The sequence below is a fragment of the Equus asinus genome, chromosome 9, assembly GCF_041296235.1.
Source record: "Equus asinus isolate D_3611 breed Donkey chromosome 9, EquAss-T2T_v2, whole genome shotgun sequence".
Lineage (NCBI taxonomy): Eukaryota > Metazoa > Chordata > Mammalia > Perissodactyla > Equidae > Equus > Equus asinus.
The window spans coordinates 16,561,200-16,580,687 of NC_091798.1; the positions used below are offsets into that span (position 1 = coordinate 16,561,200).

Here is a 19,488-nt window from a genome sequence, read left to right on the forward strand (position 1 = left end):
ATGCTTATTTTTTTCAAATAGAGGTAGAATATGAAAGAATAGTTAGGCTGGGGGGGTTAGTTAATCTCTCAGGCTTTGTGTCTCAATGGGACAAATCTTCCATGAGCCCAAATAATGAATCCATAAATCCATAAATCTAATCAACAACATTAAGAAAAGAGTACTGAGACCCAGTCACTAGGTTCTTTGAGATCATTAAAAGAAAAATACTATCAATATACGGGAGAAATATCAAGGGATCATAGAAGACAATGGCTCTGATAGAAATTTTAAGGCAATGAGGAAATAAAGGGCACTTTATGACAATTGCAGACAGCCAGTCCTCTGACAATTGGTTCACAATCATTAAACTGAACATATCCTCATCTAACTGCCCAGGAAATGATTGTTGTGCGTTAACCTTGAATCTGAGCTTATTTTGGAAACAGAAAATCTCAAGATAGTAAGGGAAAACATTTCTTTGCACAGCACACAATACCTCAGTGTTAAAGACAGAGCAGCCCTTTCCTAGATGATATATTAGAAGATAAAACAGAGGTTTTAGAATGTCAACCTAAGCTTTCAATTACAGTGGTATTCCAGTGCATTAACAATGGATAGTGTGTCACAATAAAATTAGCTAATCAAAATACTCTTTGGTTTAGGAAAACTGACATTCATTTATGAGCAATTTGGAAAGTTTGCATGTCTAAATAAGAATCAAAGTATAATGCGTATGATCTCCTCATTGCCACTGGCTTCCGCTTGGTGGCAGAGACAGATGACCGCAGGGTTTGAGCTTGATTTGGGGGGTTTTCACAGCTTGCACCAAACCAATTCCCAGCTCAGCAAAGGCACAGACTCCTAAGCCTTACTGATATAAACTTGAGTGGGTGCTTGCCCCCATCCCTGCGACTTGAAGTGACTTGAGGCGAGTAATAAAACTATAAAAAATAAAAGATATGATATTAGAAATGCACTTTAATTTCTCTATTTTAATTGCTAAGTAGAATGATATTATTTCTTTAAAAGCATGTGAGAATCATATTCTAGACACTGTCTCCTTTATAAGTTCTTCTTTAATCTTTTCTTTTCTTCTCAATTACTTGCCTTATTTCTCCTATTATTAAACCATGAAGTTGAGTTTTAGAAAGCTAGGGAAAAAAAAGTGGTCCCTTAGTAGATATAGTAATACTAAATCCTCTTCAAAATATGAACTTTTACCTTTGTTTTCTTTTCAAAGTTCTGTTTCCCATCACTTCATACCTGGTATTCTTCTAGTCATTTATTTAGGTACTCATAATATCTCCTATCATGACTGTGGATCTCAAGGAATTAATGGGCTTTGTTGCTTAATGCAAAGCCTTGCATATAATGTGTGCTCAATAATCATTGAATGAATGAGTGCAAAAATTGCTACAGTCAGTAATAAATATCAGGAAATGAATTTCTAAAGCTGCTTAGCATTGTCTATGATTAGAGTAAGCATTTTCTTACTTTTAGGAATATGAGAAGCATTTTAAATTTATCCCATAACCCGGTGATTTTCAAAATGGTTTTGAATGTGACCCATGGTACAAAATAGATTTTGCATTATGACCCATCACAGATATACACACATTTCTAAACCCATGAGCTTCTACATGTATACACACGTATTATTAAAGCAAGATGGTATGTAAAACTCTAAAATGATTCCCAATGAGTCATGCCCTTATATAATTCCTTCCTTTTGGCAGGGGCAATGCCTGCAGAATGACAGGATACTACCCCTTAATTAGGTTACATTATATGGAGAAGTAAAAAAATTTCTCAGATGAAGTTAAAGTCTCTAGGCCCTAATCAGTTGAATTTAAGTTAGTCAAAAGGGAGATTATCCTGAACGGGCCTGACCTAAGCAGGTGATCCCTTTAAAAGAGCATCTAGAGGTCAGAGACCTGAAGAAGTAGCAGATCCTCTCCTGCTGTCCTTAAAGAAGCAAGATATCATAGTTCTACATCTGCAAGGAAATGAATTCTTTCAACAATCACATGATCTTGGAACATAAAGGGACTCTGGTAACAATTCCAATGAAGGGATGAGTTCCCCTACACCATGGAGCAATTCTCCAGACACTGGCAGGGTGTCCTACAATTCAACTCCATTCTGATACTACCTGGAGATAGCATCAGATTCCACAGGTTATGGGTTCAGTCCTGAAAGATTGCCACCCCCCATCGAAACACAAACACTTCGGATGCTAATTGCAAGCCCAGGTTGTCAGCTATGCTTCTGACCAAACTTGTATAAAACAGAGGTTCCCATAACCCCCTCCTTGAGTTTGATCAATTTGCTAGAGCAGCTCTCAGAACTCAAGAAACCCATTTACTCACTAGATTACTGGTTATTATAAAAGGATTTAATTCAGGAACAGCCAAACTCCCCTTTTGTCACTTACTCGCCTCAAGTCACTTCAATTCTCAGGGATGGGGGCAAGCACCCACTCAAGTTTATATCAGTAAGGCTTATGAGTCTTTGCCTTTGCTGAGCCGGGAATTGGTTTGGCGCAAGCTGTGAAAACCTCCCAAATCAAGCTCAAACCCTGCTGTCATACAGGACAAGGTATGGGGAAAGGGTTCAGAGCTTCCATGCCCTCTTCAGGTGCACCCCTTTCCCAAAATCTCCATGTGTTCACAAATCTGGAAGCTCTTCAAACTCAGTTCTTTGAGTTCTTACAGAGGCTTCATTACATAGGCATCATTGATGAAATCATTTGCCATTGGCAATTGATTCAACTTTTAGCCTCTTTCTCAGCCCTGGAGGTCAGAAGGCGGGACTGAAAGCTCTAACTCTAATCACATGGTTGGTTCTCCTGGTAACCAGACCCCATACTTCGGTGCTGTCCAAAAGTCACCTTATTCACCTAATAAAAGACACTTTTGTCCCTCTTATTACTTAGGAATTCCAAGGGGCGCTCTGCCAGAAAGAGGAATGAAGACCAAATATATATTTCTTATTATAAACCACAATATCACAGAAGAGAGACCCAAGACAAAGATAAGACTCAGCATCCCCTGCCCATACTTTTCTTGCAGCCTGTAAGACCCTGAGCAGAGGATCCAGCTAACTTGTGCCCCAGCACCCAACCCTTGGAAATTGTGAGGCAACAAATTAATGTTGTTTTTGGCCCTTAAATTTGCAGTAATTTGTTACACAGCAGTGGAAAATTAATACAATCCAACTTCATTTTTCTTTTTTAAAAAATGCAGGTCACAGTCAACTGCATTGATAGCATGTCAAAAAACATGGATCACAACCCACATTTTGAAAATCACAGCTGTATCTTAAAACCATCTTTTCCATGATGCCAAATATTTATCAATAGAGTTTCATTCTTTTGAGTTAAAGAATTAAGTGTTCAGAAACATTCTTAAACATTAAGAGCCATTATCAGCCACTGACATCCTTAGTTCTCAATTTATTTGCTCATTTTCTAAACATCTGTTGCATGCCAACTATGACATTGGTTCACAGTGGTGAACAAAATATATATGGATTCTCACACTCTAGAACTTAAAGTCTGAGGGTTGAAGAGAGACATAAAAACAAATGAACAAAACCAAACATACAATTACAATCATTCAATAAATATTTATTAAGCACTATTTCAGCTATTGAACATGTATTTATTTGGGAGGCCAATCTTGGCAGACATAAAGATGAACATTATATAGCCCATATTTTGAAGAGTTACAATATCTATTGGGAAATATAAAATTTGTAAATAAATTCCATGATAATTATGCACTTAGTATTATGAGAACAAAAAATATAGCATAGAGTGACAAACTCTACCTGGGAAAGTCAGGGAGGGCTTCAGAGCAGAGGTAACATTTTATGTGGAGCTTGTGAGCAGAAGGGGTCTGAAAAATATCTCCAGTTACAGAAGAACTTTCCATGTATTTTGTGACTCATTTTTGGAAAATCTTACTAAGGAATTTGGGCTTTGAGGTAATTAAAATTATTGAAATGTTTTTGTAAAAAAAAAAAAAAACAGGATTGTGACATAAAATTATGTCCCTGAAACACAAAATTGAATTACCTGAAATTGGTACTACCAGCATAAACAGAACACAGGTCAGTGACAAATCAGTTAAGTTCTGTAGGGAGGGGTAGCGAGAGATGGAGAGTTAGTCCTGATATTTTGGTTATTCTCTAAGGTAGGACTGAAGTAGAAAACTTTAGCTAAACAAATGAAAAGAAATGATAATAATTTACTGGACGGGAGGAATCCAAGCAGGGCTTTATATATTTTTGAAAGGATTGTCCTAAATCAAGCATTCACACTCAACTTATAAAACATGCTGCTCTCGATCCCAGTCTGGATGGTTCCGTTATTGCTAAAAGAATAACACCCTTCTCCTATACTCTACTATGTATAACATAGCAAGTGCTGGGAAATGAGAATAACCGCAGAAACAAGGTCAAAATAAATATCACACAGTTTATACTTTGCCTGTTTATGGGGTGTGTTTCTTAAGTCTCTTTTAGATCCTATTTATCGCGATTTTAGACACAATTCTAACTAGCTTTCTTATTTGCTTTCCTAACCTAGGGAAAGTTAGAAGCACCCATTGTGTCTTTCAAACAACGCTACAGTCAGTTTTCAAAAGCTTTGCATTTTATTCTATAAGGAAGAATAAAAAAATCTTTGATGTGGGGAGAAATTAGCTTTATCTATGCTCCACAGAAAAATTCTTAAAACAGAAAATCAATGTCTCTTCTGGAATGAATTTAATAGTTTATTCCCAATATATAGAAAAATATTAACTAGTTTTGTATTTGGCTTAAGATACTGTTTTCTGGTGGTACTCTCCTCCTTTGCAAGAGAAAATAGGGTCTAATAAAGAATTTTGTAAACATGATCACCTCCAAAAATGATATATGACGTTACCACTATGTTTTGTTTAAGTTTTAATAATGTTAAGAGGGGTTTCTATTTCCATCGTATTTATTTTTATTTTTTAAAGAGGGACTATTTTTTATAGAAGGTGGAAGAACACCACTTTGGAAAGAATCACTTTGTAAATAATTCACATCAAAAATAACTCTGTTAAGGCAAGAAAAAGGAATAAAAGGAATCCAAATAGGGAGGGAAGAAGTGAAACTCTCGCTGTTTGCAGACGACATGATCTTCTATATAGAAAACCCCAAAGAATCCATTGGAAAACTGTTAGAAGTAATCAACAACTACAGCAAAGTTGCAGGGTATAAAATCCATTTGCATAAATCAGTAGCATTTCTATACTCCAGTAATGAACCAATAGAAAAAGAACTCAAGAACACAATACCATTCACAATCGCAACAAAAAGAATAAAATACCTTGGGGTAAATTTAACTAAGGAAGTGAAGGATCTATATAATGAAAATTACAAGGCCTTTCTGAGAGAATTGGATGACGACATAAGGAGATGGAAAGACATTCCATGTACATGGATTGGAAGAATAAACATAGATAAAATGTCCGTTCTACCTAAAGCAATCTACAGATTCAACACCATCCCAATCAGAATCCCAATGACATTCTTTACAGAATTAGAACAGAGAATCTTAAAATTCATATGGGGTAACAAAAGACCCAAATTTCTAAAGCAATCTTGAGAAAAAAGAACAAAACGGGAGGCATCACAATCCCTGACTTCAAAACATACTACAAAGCTACAGTAATCAAAACAGCATGGTACTGGTACAAAAACAGGTGCACAGATCAATGGAACAGAATTGAAAGCCCAGAAATAAAACCACACATCTATGGACAGCTTATCTTTGACAAAGGAGCTGAGGGCATACAATAGAGAAAAGAAAGTCTTTTCAACAAGTGGTGCTGGGAAAACTGGAAAGCCACATGTAAAAGAATGAAAATTGACCATTCTTTTTCACCATTCACCAAAATAAACTCAAAATGGATCAAAGATGTAAAGGTGAGACCTGAAACCATAAGGCTTCTGGAAGAAAACGTAGGCAGTACACTCTTTGACATCAGTATTAAAAGGATCTTTTTGGACACCATGCCTTCTCAGAGAAAAGAAACAATAGAAAGAATAAACAAATGGGACTTCACCAGACTAAAGAGCTTCTTCAAGGCAAATGAAAACAGGATTGAAACAAAAAAACAACCCACTAACTGGGAAAAAATATTTGCAAGTCATATATCTGACAAAGGCTTGATATCCATAATATATAAAGAACTCTCGCAACTCAACAACAAAACATCAAACAACCCAATCAAAAAATGGGCAGGAGACATGAACAGACATTTCTCCAAAGAAGATATACTGATGGCCAATAGGCACATGAAAAGATGCTCATCATCGCTGATCATCAGGGAAATGCAAATCAAAACTACACTAAGATATCACCTTACACCCATTAGGATGACAAAAATATCTAAAACTAATAGTAACAAATGTTGGAGAGGTTGCGGAGAAAAAGGAACCCTCATACACTGCTGCTAGGAATGCAAACTGGTGCAGCCACTATGGAAAACACTATGGAGATTCCTCAAAAAATTAAAAATAGAACTACCATACGATCCAGCCATCCCACTACTGGGTATTTATCCAAAGAGCTTGAAGTTAGCAATCCCAAAAGTCCTACGCACCCCAATGTTTATTCCAGCATTATTTACAATAGCCAAGACATGGAAGCAACCTAAGTGCCCATCAACAGACGAATGGATAAAGAAGATGTGGTACATATATACAATGGAATACTACTCAGCTGTAAAACAGAACAAAATCATTCCATTTGCAATAACAGGGATGGACCTTGAGGGAATTATGTTAAGTGAAATAAGCCAGCGAGAGAAGGATAATCTGTGTATGACTCCACTCATATGAGGAATTTAAAATTATGGACCAAGAACAGTTTAGTGGATACCAGGGGAAAGGTGGGGTGGGGGGTGGGCACAAAGGGTGAAGTGGTGCACCTACAACAGGAATGACAAACATTAATGTACAACTGAAATCTCACAAGATTGTAAACTATCATTAACTCAATAAAAAAAATAAATAACTCTGTTAAAAGCTTAACTGCGGTTCCTGTCTGTCCTCTGCAGACCAACGGCAACTCTAAATAAAGAACAGCTCTAGATGGTTATTGTTAGTATAATAATTCCTAACATTCAAACATGTTAGAAAGCACAGACTGCTGAATTAGACCTCTAACATCACAATGTTCAGAATTTTGACCTGGATCAGGACATGTGCAGCTAGGCCTGAAGTTCTCTTTTAAAGTAATCCCCAGTTGCTCAAGGCCTCAGGATCATGATTCATTTGATTTTTTTTTAAGCAGATTTTCACTATTAAGAAATGTAAATATTGACTATGAAAAAACGAAAGCATTAATATAATTTAAATTTGCACAGTGCTCTGGCCATAAGAAATTAATCATTCAGATCATCTTATTCTATCCCACCATATTATTTTCACAATAAATGCTAAAATTCTTATATCTTACTCTGAATATAAATAAATGTAGGCTGTATAAAAATGGTCACAGAATCTTTTTTTTTTCGTCTTTAAGCATAAGTTTATAGACCAAGGCAAAACAGGATACATCTCGACCCAAAGATTTAATTATATCTCAATGTGAAGCTAGTGTAACTTAAGTGAAAGAAAATGTAAGGACTTTAGCTCATACCAGATGTTTTGCACACCTTAATATGAGTGCGTCTTCATCATTTAAATTACATATGACATTTATTCATTCAATCAACATTTACTAAGTACCCAAAGCTTAGGTGAAAAAAACAGAAACAAAACAGTAACTCAAAGAAAAACCTGAGAGGTGGGTTTCATATATACGGTAGGAGCAGTTCTCTTTTCAAGAGAGTCTGCAGTCTGCCTTTATTTTACTTTTATACCAGGGGATAATTTTGAATTCTTTACAGTGATGAGGATCAAATAGAATTATTTCACGTTGTTTATGATTGCTTTGATGTAGTTTTTGCTACAGCACTTCTGACAAATGTATTTTTTTTCCTTTTGGAAAATTTACTTTGGGACAGTTGGCAGAAATAGTATCCCATGCCCCTGCTTCGTAGCAGTTCTACCCTGACTGACACTTACGGATCTACTACACAGGGCTAGATACCAGGGAAAGAAGCTGTATGAGTTTGTCCAATAATTCAACTTCTCTGCATGTTAATTTTCTCATCTGTGAAACGAGGATTCTATTATTTACTTAAGATTGTTGTCTGGAGGATTAAATGGAACAATATCTGTACTTCATTTAGCACAGAGCCTGGCACATGGTAAATGCTTCATAAATATTGTTTATTAGTAGTAGCACTTTTTATAAGAAGGCATCCGTCCTTAAGTAGTTCACAACTAGTAAGGAAACCATGCATGTGTGCAGTGAAGTAGCAGAACGTGTACATTTAATGACACGAATCCAAACATATACCAAAGGAGAAAGAGACATCTTTTTTTTTAACCCCACCAGTTCCCTTCCCTCCTTTAAATTAGACTTTACTTTCCATTCTTCCCTAAAGAAAAGTCATAGGTGAAATATAAATAGTAAGAGAAGTTAATTTTTTGCTTTTAGATTATCAAGGACTTTAGGTAACTTAAATTCACTGCCTTGGCCATGGGACCTTTCGCTCTTCCAGTTAAAGGAATAGACCATATTTTCCACCCCTAGAAATGGGTCCAGGTGTGGGATTTGCTTTGGCCAACAGAATGAGGCAGAAATGGCAGTGTGATAGTTGTAAACCTGAGGCCTTAAGAAACTCCTTTGTTCTACTTACCCTCTTATAGTTCTGCCATCTCCATGAAAAGATCATCTTTAGCCTTCTGGTCTCCAAGAGAAGGATAAGAAACACATGGCACAGAGCCACCACAGCTGAGCTAGCTTAGCCTAAAACAAGCCAATGCCAACCACCTGCAGAATGATGCGCCAACTAAATGCTTAATGTTCTATGCCACTGAGGTTTATGTTTGTTTGATTTGCAGTTTCAATGTGGAAACGCTGACCAATACAAACAGTTCCAACTTGTTGGGGTATTAAAATTAATTTTTACTTTTTAAAATAACTTTTTATTTCTTAATTCATGGCCTCTAACCATATGGCCAATGTTATCCCATTATCCCATTACACGTCAGACATCTTAGGCAAATTCCATAACTGTTTTCTTCAGGCATATGTTAAAAAAAAAAACAAGTAACAAAATAGTGTGATATTGCATAAAGACAAATATATAGGCCAAGGGAACAGAATGCAGCCCAGAAATAAACCCTCACATATAAGGTCAAATGATTTTTCAACCAAGGTGCCAAGACCATTCAAAAGGGAAAGGACAGTCTTTTTAACTAATGATTTTGGGAAACTAGATAGCCACATGCTAAAGAATGAAGTTAGACCCTTACCTTGCACCATGTACAAATATTAACTCAAAATGGATCACAGACCTAAACGTAAGAGCAAAACTATAAATCTCTTAGAAGAAAACATAAGGGGAAAACTTCACGACACTAGATTTGGTAATTATTTCTTGGATATGACACCAAAAGCATAGGCAACAAAAGAAAAAATTAGATAAATTGGACTTCATCAAAATTAAAGCCTTTTGGGGCCAGTCCCATGGCCGAGTGGTTAAATTTGTGTGCTCTGCATTGGCGGCCCAGGGTTTTACTGGTTTGGATCCTGGGCGCAGACATGGCTCCACTCATCAAGCCATATTGAGGCGGCATCCCACGTAGCACAGCCAGAAGGACCTAGAGCTAGAATATACAACTATGTACTGGGGGGCTTTGGGGAGAAGAAGAAGGAGGAAAAAAACAAGATAAAACAAAATTAAAGTCTTTTGTGTGTAAAAGGACACTATCAACAAAGTGAAAAGGCAACCCGTAAAATGGGAGAAAATATTTGCAAATTATATTATCTGATAAGAGATTAATATCCAGAATATATAAAAAAAAAAACCTCTTAGAACCCAACAACAAAAAAGAAAAACCCCAATTTTAAAAAATGGGCAGAGAACTTGAATAGACATTTCTCCAAAGAAGATACGTGGAAGGCTTAAACACATGACAAGATGTTCAACATCACTCATCATCAGCGAAATGCTAGTAAAAACCACACTGAGATACCATTTTAGACCCACTGGGATGGCTTCTATCAAAAAAAAATCCAGAAAATAACAAGTGTTGACGAGAATGTAGAGAAATGGGAACCCTTGTACATTGCTGTTGGGAATGTAAAGTAATGCAATTTCTGTGGAAAATGGTATATGCTTGAAAGCAATTCTTCAAAAAATTAAACATAGAATTACTTTATAATCCAGCAATTCCATTTTGGGGTACAAACTCTAAAGAACTGAAAGCAGGGACTCGATCCAATATTTGCACATCCCTGTTTAAAGCAGCATTATTCACGATAGCCAAACTTGGAAACAATTCAAGTATCTATTGATAGATGAGTAGACAAACAAAATGCGGTATACATACACACACACACACTCACACACAATGGGATGTCATTCAAAATGAAGGAAACTCTGACACAGGCTATAACATGGATGAAGCTTAAAATTATTGTGCTAAGTGAAATAAGCCAGCAGGAAAGGGACAAATACTGTTTGATTTCACTTAAATGAGGTACTTAGAGTAGTCGAATTCATAGGGACAGGAAGTAGAATGGTGGCTGCCAGGGACTGGAAATGAGTAACAGAGAGTTAGCATTTAATGAGTACAAAGTTTCAGAATTGGAAGATGAAAAATTCTGGAGATGAATGGTTGTGAGGATTACACAGCGATGCAAATGTACCCACTGCCTTTACTCTATATTTAAAAATGGTAAATTTCATGTTCTTGAGTATTTTGCCACCATAAAATAAACAAACAAACAAATAAACAAATAAACACCTTATAAGCAAGCAAACTCCTTTCAGACCAGTTTAAACCTTCAGAGTCATCTGAATGATCATTGATCTCTTTCTCACTCTCTTTCACTAAGTAAACTTCAAACTTAGGGTTCTAAAGTGAGGGCAGGTCGGGTGAAAAAGGTAAGTTGTTGATTTCTTATCTTCGTTTTTGGTCTCTTCCTGCTCTCTTCTAGTTCTAGCCGTCCAGGATCAAAGTCTAGGAGAAGAGGGGAAAGACACATCCGGGTTGATTTTAATGGAAGGAATCAGTTAATTCTGGTAAGGAGATGCTTCATGTCTCATCTGGGTTGGGGTTGGTCTAGTCTGACTGCTGCCGGTGGCCTCTGCTGGTATGCGGTTTTGATGTATGGTGTGCTTGCCCAAGATCTCTCTCACTCCTCTTGGCTCGGCTCCCATTGCAGCCCTGTGGCAAGACTGCTGATTCTGTAACTCAGCAAGTATCCAAGCAGAGAGGGAGATGCCAACCTCTCCTTAATGTTGCTTGCAATTTACTCTAAAATACTTCAGTGTAGACAGTGGGATATAATGGCCTGTGCACTTAATTCATTCTCTTGGAAACATTCATTTACATTTGACCTATTCTAATCAGAAATGCATAGTCCAGTGGAGGCTGGCGAGCGTTTGAAGATTTCAGTTAGAGATCTACAAATGCCTAAGTCAAGTATTTTAAATATCTCCATCTAAATCTTCACTAGAGGGTTTGTTAACTAGGATAAAGCGTCTAAAAATAATTTGTCATTTATAAAAAGAGTGAAGTTTAAAATATGGGGGTGGCTAAAACGTCTGCCCTTGTACAAACAGGGTAAAACAGAATGAGTCTGGCTACCCTCACAACCTAACACAGTTAGAGAAAAATCTTTAGTCCATGACACTCGTTCTCTCCCGCCCTGCCTCCCATTTCAAACTTACTGAAGTGTTCTGTTGCTTGATTCAATTAGAAAATTAGGTGATCATGCCATCAGAATGTTTTTGCAAACTTTCATGCAACCACTTGTCAAAATACCTAACAGCCAGAGTGGGAATTCCTCGAGCTTACAGACAGAGGTCAAATGACTATCTTTGTGTCTGCTTGCTAATACTAAATGCGTGAGTTGCCAAATTTATTCCAGGCACATAGTAGGTACCAGATAATGTTTCTGGAATAAATGAAATGCATAGGAACCTAGAAAATCTATTTTTCATTTGCAAAAGAGGAAATGAGGCTGGACTTGGAACTGAGTAATCAGGAAAATTTTTTTATAAAGCACAACTCTAATACAAAGGGAAAACTAGCTGCAGCTACCTAGCTAGCTGAATAAGCAAATAAATAAATAAATGGTTTCATTCTTGCTCATGTCAGTTTGTAATAGTTAAAGGGCTCATCTACCATTCTCTTTACATTCTTAAACCTCTTCTTGGAGTTGGGAATAATGCACCCTCTTGTAAGCACATTCTAGGGGACACCAAGTTAAGTATCTCCCTTGAGCCCAATTATACCCTCTTCCAAATAGGAGCCCTGTTACTCTCATATAGTGGAAGAATCTCAGAGGAATAGCAGCTGCGGCAGCAGCTGTAATGCTGAATAGAACCTTAAGTAAATAGCCTAGAAGGCCGGTGAACAATGAATTACAATAAACCAACTATAATTAGTAATAAAAGCCTTAAAATAACTGTACTCATGAGATAGTATTGGTCATATCCTTGCTGTGTTCTGGAAATAATAGAATCATCTTTTCACCAATGTAACTACAATGGTAATTAAAAGCTGATTTAGGATCAAAGGCAACCTCAAGGTTATAAATGTAAGTAGCTGGCTCTGAAAGTATAAATGTCTTGTTCATATTCACATTTTCACCTTTTAAAAAAAAGTAGGAAGGGGCTTTTGGAGCCTTTATTTTTTTTTTAAAGCTGAACAAAATCATCTGATAAGTGAAGTAAATCACTCAAATATAAAAATATTTTTTATGCCTAAAACATTTAGGAGAGAGAGGACACAAGGGAGCATGAGAAAAAAAAAATGGCTGTTTACACTGTGTTTTCTTATGTGGATAGGGAAAGTTTTAATTGCTAATCTCACGATATAGATGTGAAATAAATTTCGAAATGGTGGTGAATAATGTAGGCAAAAGTAGTTGCATGATGCTAGATGGAAGAGGAGAGATTTAGCTAGGCCCAGAAAGTTTCTACTATTGCTTTGTGGCACAAACATCTATCTATCACTGTAGTTTTCTTGCCGTTTCATAATCACTTATTGTCATAGATTTAAAAATTGCTTACTTTATGAAATCATCATCTCCAGATATAAGCACAAAACCATAGCAGTGAGAATGTATCAAAATCATTAAGGGCAATGTCAAAAATTTATGTTATGTTAGATTTTGTGCTTCAGAATTAGCATAATATTATATTAACATAGAGTTTCCAAGGGAAAAACAGTGTGAACCTCTGTAGTTGGTGTTGGAAATTGTGAGCAAAACAAAGATAGACGTGTCCTCATGGAGTTCACAGTCTAGCTGAAGAGACAGACATTAATCCACTAATGACACAGATCCATGTACAATGACAATAATGTTAAGAGCTATAAAGGGGAAGTTCAGGAGGCTGTGGAAAGTGTAGGACAGAAGAATTAGCCTAGCCTAGGGACAGGGGAGAGGTCGTCAGAGGATGAATCCCTGAACAAGAGTCCTTTGCTGAGAAATGAAGGATGACCACTAGGTGAAGGGGCCATGAGGAGGACAGGCAAGAGGGCCTGTGCAAGAAAGTTCCATGGCTAAAGGTGGCATGGCACATAAGGGACTTATAAAACACCACTGTTTTCCACAAGACAGATTGCAAATGTATCTGTTCTGTTCCATAGTTAAGCAGGAATGGACAATCTATGACCTGAGTACTTTCTCTTCCCTCTTCTGTGCTGCTGGCATCTTTTCATGAGTTGAGACATAGCTTGAGAATCTTTCTACACATAGTGCTCGAGGATTTCACCAACATATTTGTTAGCCCTATCATAGAGGGATGGAAGCAAGTTTTTGTTTATCTGCATGTCCCCAAGATCCAAGTTCATTTCACGTGATAAGTCCTCAATGAACATTGCATAACTCAAAGCATGAAGGAAGATCATGAACTATGACAGTGACAAGATAATAAGGCTGTGACTTATTCATTTATTTGTTAAAAAATACTATTGAGCACCTACCAACTGCCAAGCATCTTTTTCCGGGTCTGGGGGATAGAGTCACAATCAATACAGAAAAAGCTTTTAGTCTTATGGAGTACACATGCTAATGGGGTTGAAAGAGACCATAATAATGTAATTCAATCAATAAACAAAAATAATAGATTACGATAAATGCTATAAAGACAATAAATAGAATAATGACAGAATAACACGTTAGTCTAAAATGCCCTCTCTATTAGGTAATATCTGAGCTGAGACATGAATGAAAAAGGAGAACAAGTCCACTTTGGGAAGCATAGGTAAAGAGCAGCCAGACACAGAAATCTCAGGTTGAGGAAGGGCTGGAATATTTCAGGAAGACAAAGAAACCCATACTGGCTGGAGAATGGTGAGCAAGCAGGGGAGAGGTATGATATGGGACTGGAGAGTTAGGCAAGAGCAAATAATGCTGAGCCATTTAGATCCAGGCGAAGAGTTTAGATTGTCTTCTGAGACCAAGGAGAAGTGAATAAAGGGTTTTCATAAAGGGTTTTATGTAAGAGAATGACACCTTTAGATGAGTATTTTACAAAGATCCTTCTGAATGTTTGGTGAAGAGCTGCATTTTGGAGGGACAAGCATAATACCAGGAAAATAGACCTAACACCAATGATCATGTGGCTCTGTATATAAAGAAAGTGTCTGTCTGTCCTGGCTGCAGAGGAAAATGAAGTAACGCAGAACAAATACATCAACATACTGAGGTGAAAATGGAACATTGCAAGAAAAAGACTATGGCATGGTCTAACAAAAACAGAATAAATTAAAAAATATATGAACAAATGAATGAATGAATGAGTGACTCAAACCCAAACATGAACTGAGGCATTTGTTCCTACAAGGTCTATAAGCATCATGGGTAAACCAAAGAATGCCTATCTTCAAACAAGATCCTATAATCTGAACTGTAACATGTAACGTGACCCCATCCCTAATTCCAACTCCATCAGGCAAATATTTTCAGATTTTATACGCATATAGCTTGGAAAGCAATATTTTTCTATTATCTGGTAGCAAAAAAAACTTATGCTTCTGACTAATTTTTTGCCTGAACTCCAAAGGAAACTCTTCTAATGATATTCTGATTGATGTCAAGGAACACACTGTTTTAATTCATTCCAGCTGTGACAATTTGTGCTCATTTCTCTTCTCCGTGGACGTGCACCTTCTGCTTGTGGCCACCTGATTCTTGACACTGGGTTATCCACTGTCATGATTTGACCTGGATCACTGATTTTTGACCTTAGCCTTTTGACCTCTCCCATTTCTTACCCTGAGAGTGTATTCTCTTTGGCCTCTGACCTAAGCTTTTCTCATTAGCAGGCACTAATGAGCACTTCGGTCAAAGCTGAGAGAAGACCTTGTCACACCTCTACCTCTCTGGGAACTTATGTACTGCCAAGGCTTCACTTCCACCCAAAGAAAAGTGGGATCAAAACATATTTACAGACTTGCCATCAAACAAATAAAAGGCTCTACTTTGTATATATCTTACCAACAGAACAAGGGCCTTTAGCATTTGAGTCAAACAAATTTCTACATTTTTATACTGTATCCTCCATAGAGTTATTGGAATAATATGAATATCCAGCATATTTAGAGTCTTTATTGTGTTTCAGACATTGCTACATGTTTTCATGTTTTCTGATTTAATCTTAATAGCAAACTCATAAGATGGGTCCTATTATAATTCCCATTTTACAAGTGGGGGAAGTCTAACTTGAAGATGTTAAATAGCTTACCAACATTATACAGTTAGAAAAATGGCAAAGACGGAATTCATCTCAAGCCCATGTTGTTTTAAAACCCTCACCCTTGGCTACTAGCTAGAGCGTCATCCAGGAAAAAAGGAAGTGAAACACATATTCCTCCACGCCATGTACTGTGCTTTATTCGTATGTTTAAAAAAGATTTAATTCAAGTCATATTGTGAAAATAGGATGTTTTAAGGAAAAAGTTTCATGTATGAGTTGAAAACGTGATTATTATTATACCAGCTCATCTAGACAAAAAGATTTAAAATATTAATAACAACATTAATTTTCCCCACAGATTATTTTGGGATTGACATAATATCAAACAGCAGGCCAGCTGTTCAAATTCTTAATGACCTATTCTTAAGACAAGTATCTAAAACCCAAGTTATACTTTAATACATTCAACTGAATTTTAGTGTCACAGCTAACTTTTCTCACTTCTGAGTGAATTATCTTTCTTTCTGTCTCTAAACATGGGAAAACGTGTATTTTCAAACAAGACGTTGTAAAATTTGCAGAATATTGAAAATTCTGCTTCAAGGCTAGAAAACTCAGTTTCTTTAATAATTCAGTCCTCTGTCTTCCTAGGTGGGCTTCACAATTGCAATGAAAAGTTCGGAAGCATGAGACCGCCTGCCTTCCCCGGGAAGTAAACTCTTCTTAGCATACCGATCAGAATGTTTTCCTCTTTGTCTTCAATAGATCAATAATACTGAGGCTGCCAAAGTGTCTGTCCAACAGAGGACTCCATTTCAGAATTCACCAATGAAATGTCTTCAAATACAACAGCCGATATTATCTGCAACTCATCCATTTCTTAACTCCTCTGACTGTAGCTTACATGTACCTAATATCAAGATTTCTTATTCCAAGTCTTTTACATTATAGCAGCTTCCTTTGGGATTATATTTCGGTAAGTAAAATGCTCTTTGGGAACTATTTAATTTTTCCTCAGCTTGTTCTTTTTCCCAACCCTTCCCCCCTAAATCCCACAGACTTGTCATTTTTAGAGTGGAAGTATTAGCTTTATCATGAAGTTTATTCTCTGTAGGTGTGAACAAGAAAAGCCAAAGTGAAAAGAATGAATTAAAAAGCCAAAAAAAAAAGCACATGTGGAAATGTCCAGAAAGCATACTTGCACACAAGCAACCCACCTTGTATATAAAACAAAAAGAAAAACCAAAAAGTCCATCAAAACTCTGTAAAAAATACAGAAATGTCTCATGTCACAGGTTCAGAAGTCAGATATTCCCATGCGATTTATAAAAAGTAAAATGAATGATAATAAAAAATGATAAATTCCTTTTAGAATTCTTGATAGTTTTCAGAGTGCTGTTACATATGTAATCTCATTGCCTTTTAGAAACCTTTAAACAAATCTAAAGCAATGCGCAGTTTGCCTGAGTACTATATTGTGTTTCTATTTTACGGGAGAAAACTGTAAATAAGGTTAGATGTGCAAAAAAGCAAAACGAACCGCTTACTAAAGAGAGAAAAGGCATCCATGAAGGCAGCAAAGACAGTTGAGTTTCGAAAAAGCACTTAATTAACTATAGCTTGGAGCTTTTCCAAAATCTCATTCACCAACTGGCTAACACTTAGACTGAAACACCCTGGGTGACAGGAAGAACTCTCAGGGTGCCAGCCACCAGCTCGGAGACAGTCAGCCTCATTAGAACACATCAAGTCTCCCTCAAATGTGGACATTCTTTCCCCAGTGCAAAGGCGCAATATACACAACAAGGAAAAGGACACATGGGTTGTGTGCTCATTTAACAGAATACCCAAGTCAGGAAGGTGGCTTAGATTGAAACGAAGATCACACCAGTGAAAAATGTGAACACATAAAATTGAAACTTGATGGAGTTGTAGATGATGTATTTTATATCTAGGTCTATATATGGATATCGATACAATCTTTTAAAAGTTTTCTGTTATTAGTTCATTCAATCATTTAAACAACTTTCTTTATGCACCTACATATCGGACACTGGGGGTTAAAAAATAATTGAGACACTGTCTTTATCAGCAAGAAGCTCCTGGCCTTATAAGCGGTAAATGGAGAGTGTAATGAGGGCCCTGGATAACTAATTTAGCCTGGGTGGAGGGAGGAGCAGCTGTTTGTTTTTTTTGATAAACACATGCATTTTTTTTTTCCTGTATGTGAGCAACAAGAAAGGGTAGAATCCTGACTAAGAAGAAGACAAATACCAAATGAGGCTATTGTTGATTTGCATATTCACTTAGGAACAAGAATTCACAGACGCTCTGATTGAGTGAACATAGTAGCAACTCTTTCGGTTTAGGACACATGCGCTGTCATTCCTGGGGATTACCTGCAGAAGAGCTTCAACAGGGACTGCTCTCCAAACACCACACAGAGCCGTCTGGTTGTCTTTGTTGAATCTGGAAGACAAGAAAAGCATCAGTTAAAGCAATCAGCTTATGACACAAAGGTAGCACTGGGAATAAGTGATAGGAAATATCCACACCAAAAAGATCTGCCCACCAAACACAGAGATGCCGAGGACAGGGGTGGATTAGTGGCTTTATCTCAGAAGTGACAGCTTTCTGCATTTCAGAAGCATCATGCTGGAGTGGGTGATGGAAGAGCTTTATATGAATAAAACCAAGATCTCCATTCACTGGGAAATCTTGGGTTTCTTTTTTGATCTAAACCCAGTTTGGAAATCCTAGATTAACCCAAAAGAGCCAGTTTTTCTTCAGTCTCAGTTGCTGCTTCTGTGAGGATTTGAACAGATTCTGAGACACAATGCCTGTCACTATAACCATTAACAAACATGATATGGAAGTAAAGAAAAAATATTTTAAAAAATCAAAAAGCCAGCTAAAAAAGTTCACCTCTAGCTTTTAATAGTTTTGCTTTCTTCCCAAAGGCCACACTAGCTATTTATTTGTCTCTCTCTTGGGTGACTATATGCATTTCATTTCATCATTTATAGAAAGATAATCGGAAAGTCATTATTTGTCTTAGGTTTAGACCTAATTCAATTTAGTGCTAAAAAATGCAATAGATGAGCTTTATGAAAGGTGCAAAACAGAATACCTCACATTGTGTCAATATCCCATGCACATGTCTTATATTGGGTTCAATTTTCCATAAGAACCTTAGAGAATTTACAACAAACAACTATAACACACTTGCGAATTTCCTTTAATGTTGGTAATACAAGTTAAAAACAACAACAATAACAAATTACATTTGGGTTGTCTCCAGACATAAGCATGGGAATGAAGGTGACAAGGCAGTATTTAGGAAGATGCACAAATGTAGAGAAACCTGACGATTTTATCAGGTTTTTGCATTGCTTTGGGACCTTTCTCTGAGTTCTGATAGGCAATCAGATGAAAACTGTCAATTGTGATAATTGGAAAATATTTACTTTGCAAAATCTGATGTTGGAGCTCTAAAATGTTTCTCCTTCTAACTACATTACAGTTTCTGGAATGACAGTCATAAGATAAAGACAGTGGAAATGTAAATGCAGATATTTTGGCCTCCATTTCCAAGGAAACTGTACTAACTGCTAATTTTTAATGAACGACAGCTCTAGAGATCTTTGTTTCTTGGGCCTAGTTTTTTAAGAAAGAAACTAAAACCCTTTGCACGGAA

General features: G+C 36.8%; 1 long non-coding RNA gene across 1 annotated transcript in view; it reads right to left on the reverse strand.

Annotated features, from left to right (window-relative positions):
* LOC123288754 (uncharacterized) overlaps positions 1–19,488 on the reverse strand; it is a 2,093,166-nt gene that overhangs the window by 220,322 nt on the left and 1,853,356 nt on the right. Inside the window, exon 9 of the long non-coding RNA XR_011505731.1 lies at positions 18,191–18,260. This is a non-coding gene — a long non-coding RNA (uncharacterized lncRNA). The remainder of the gene's footprint in view (positions 1–18,190; positions 18,261–19,488) is intronic.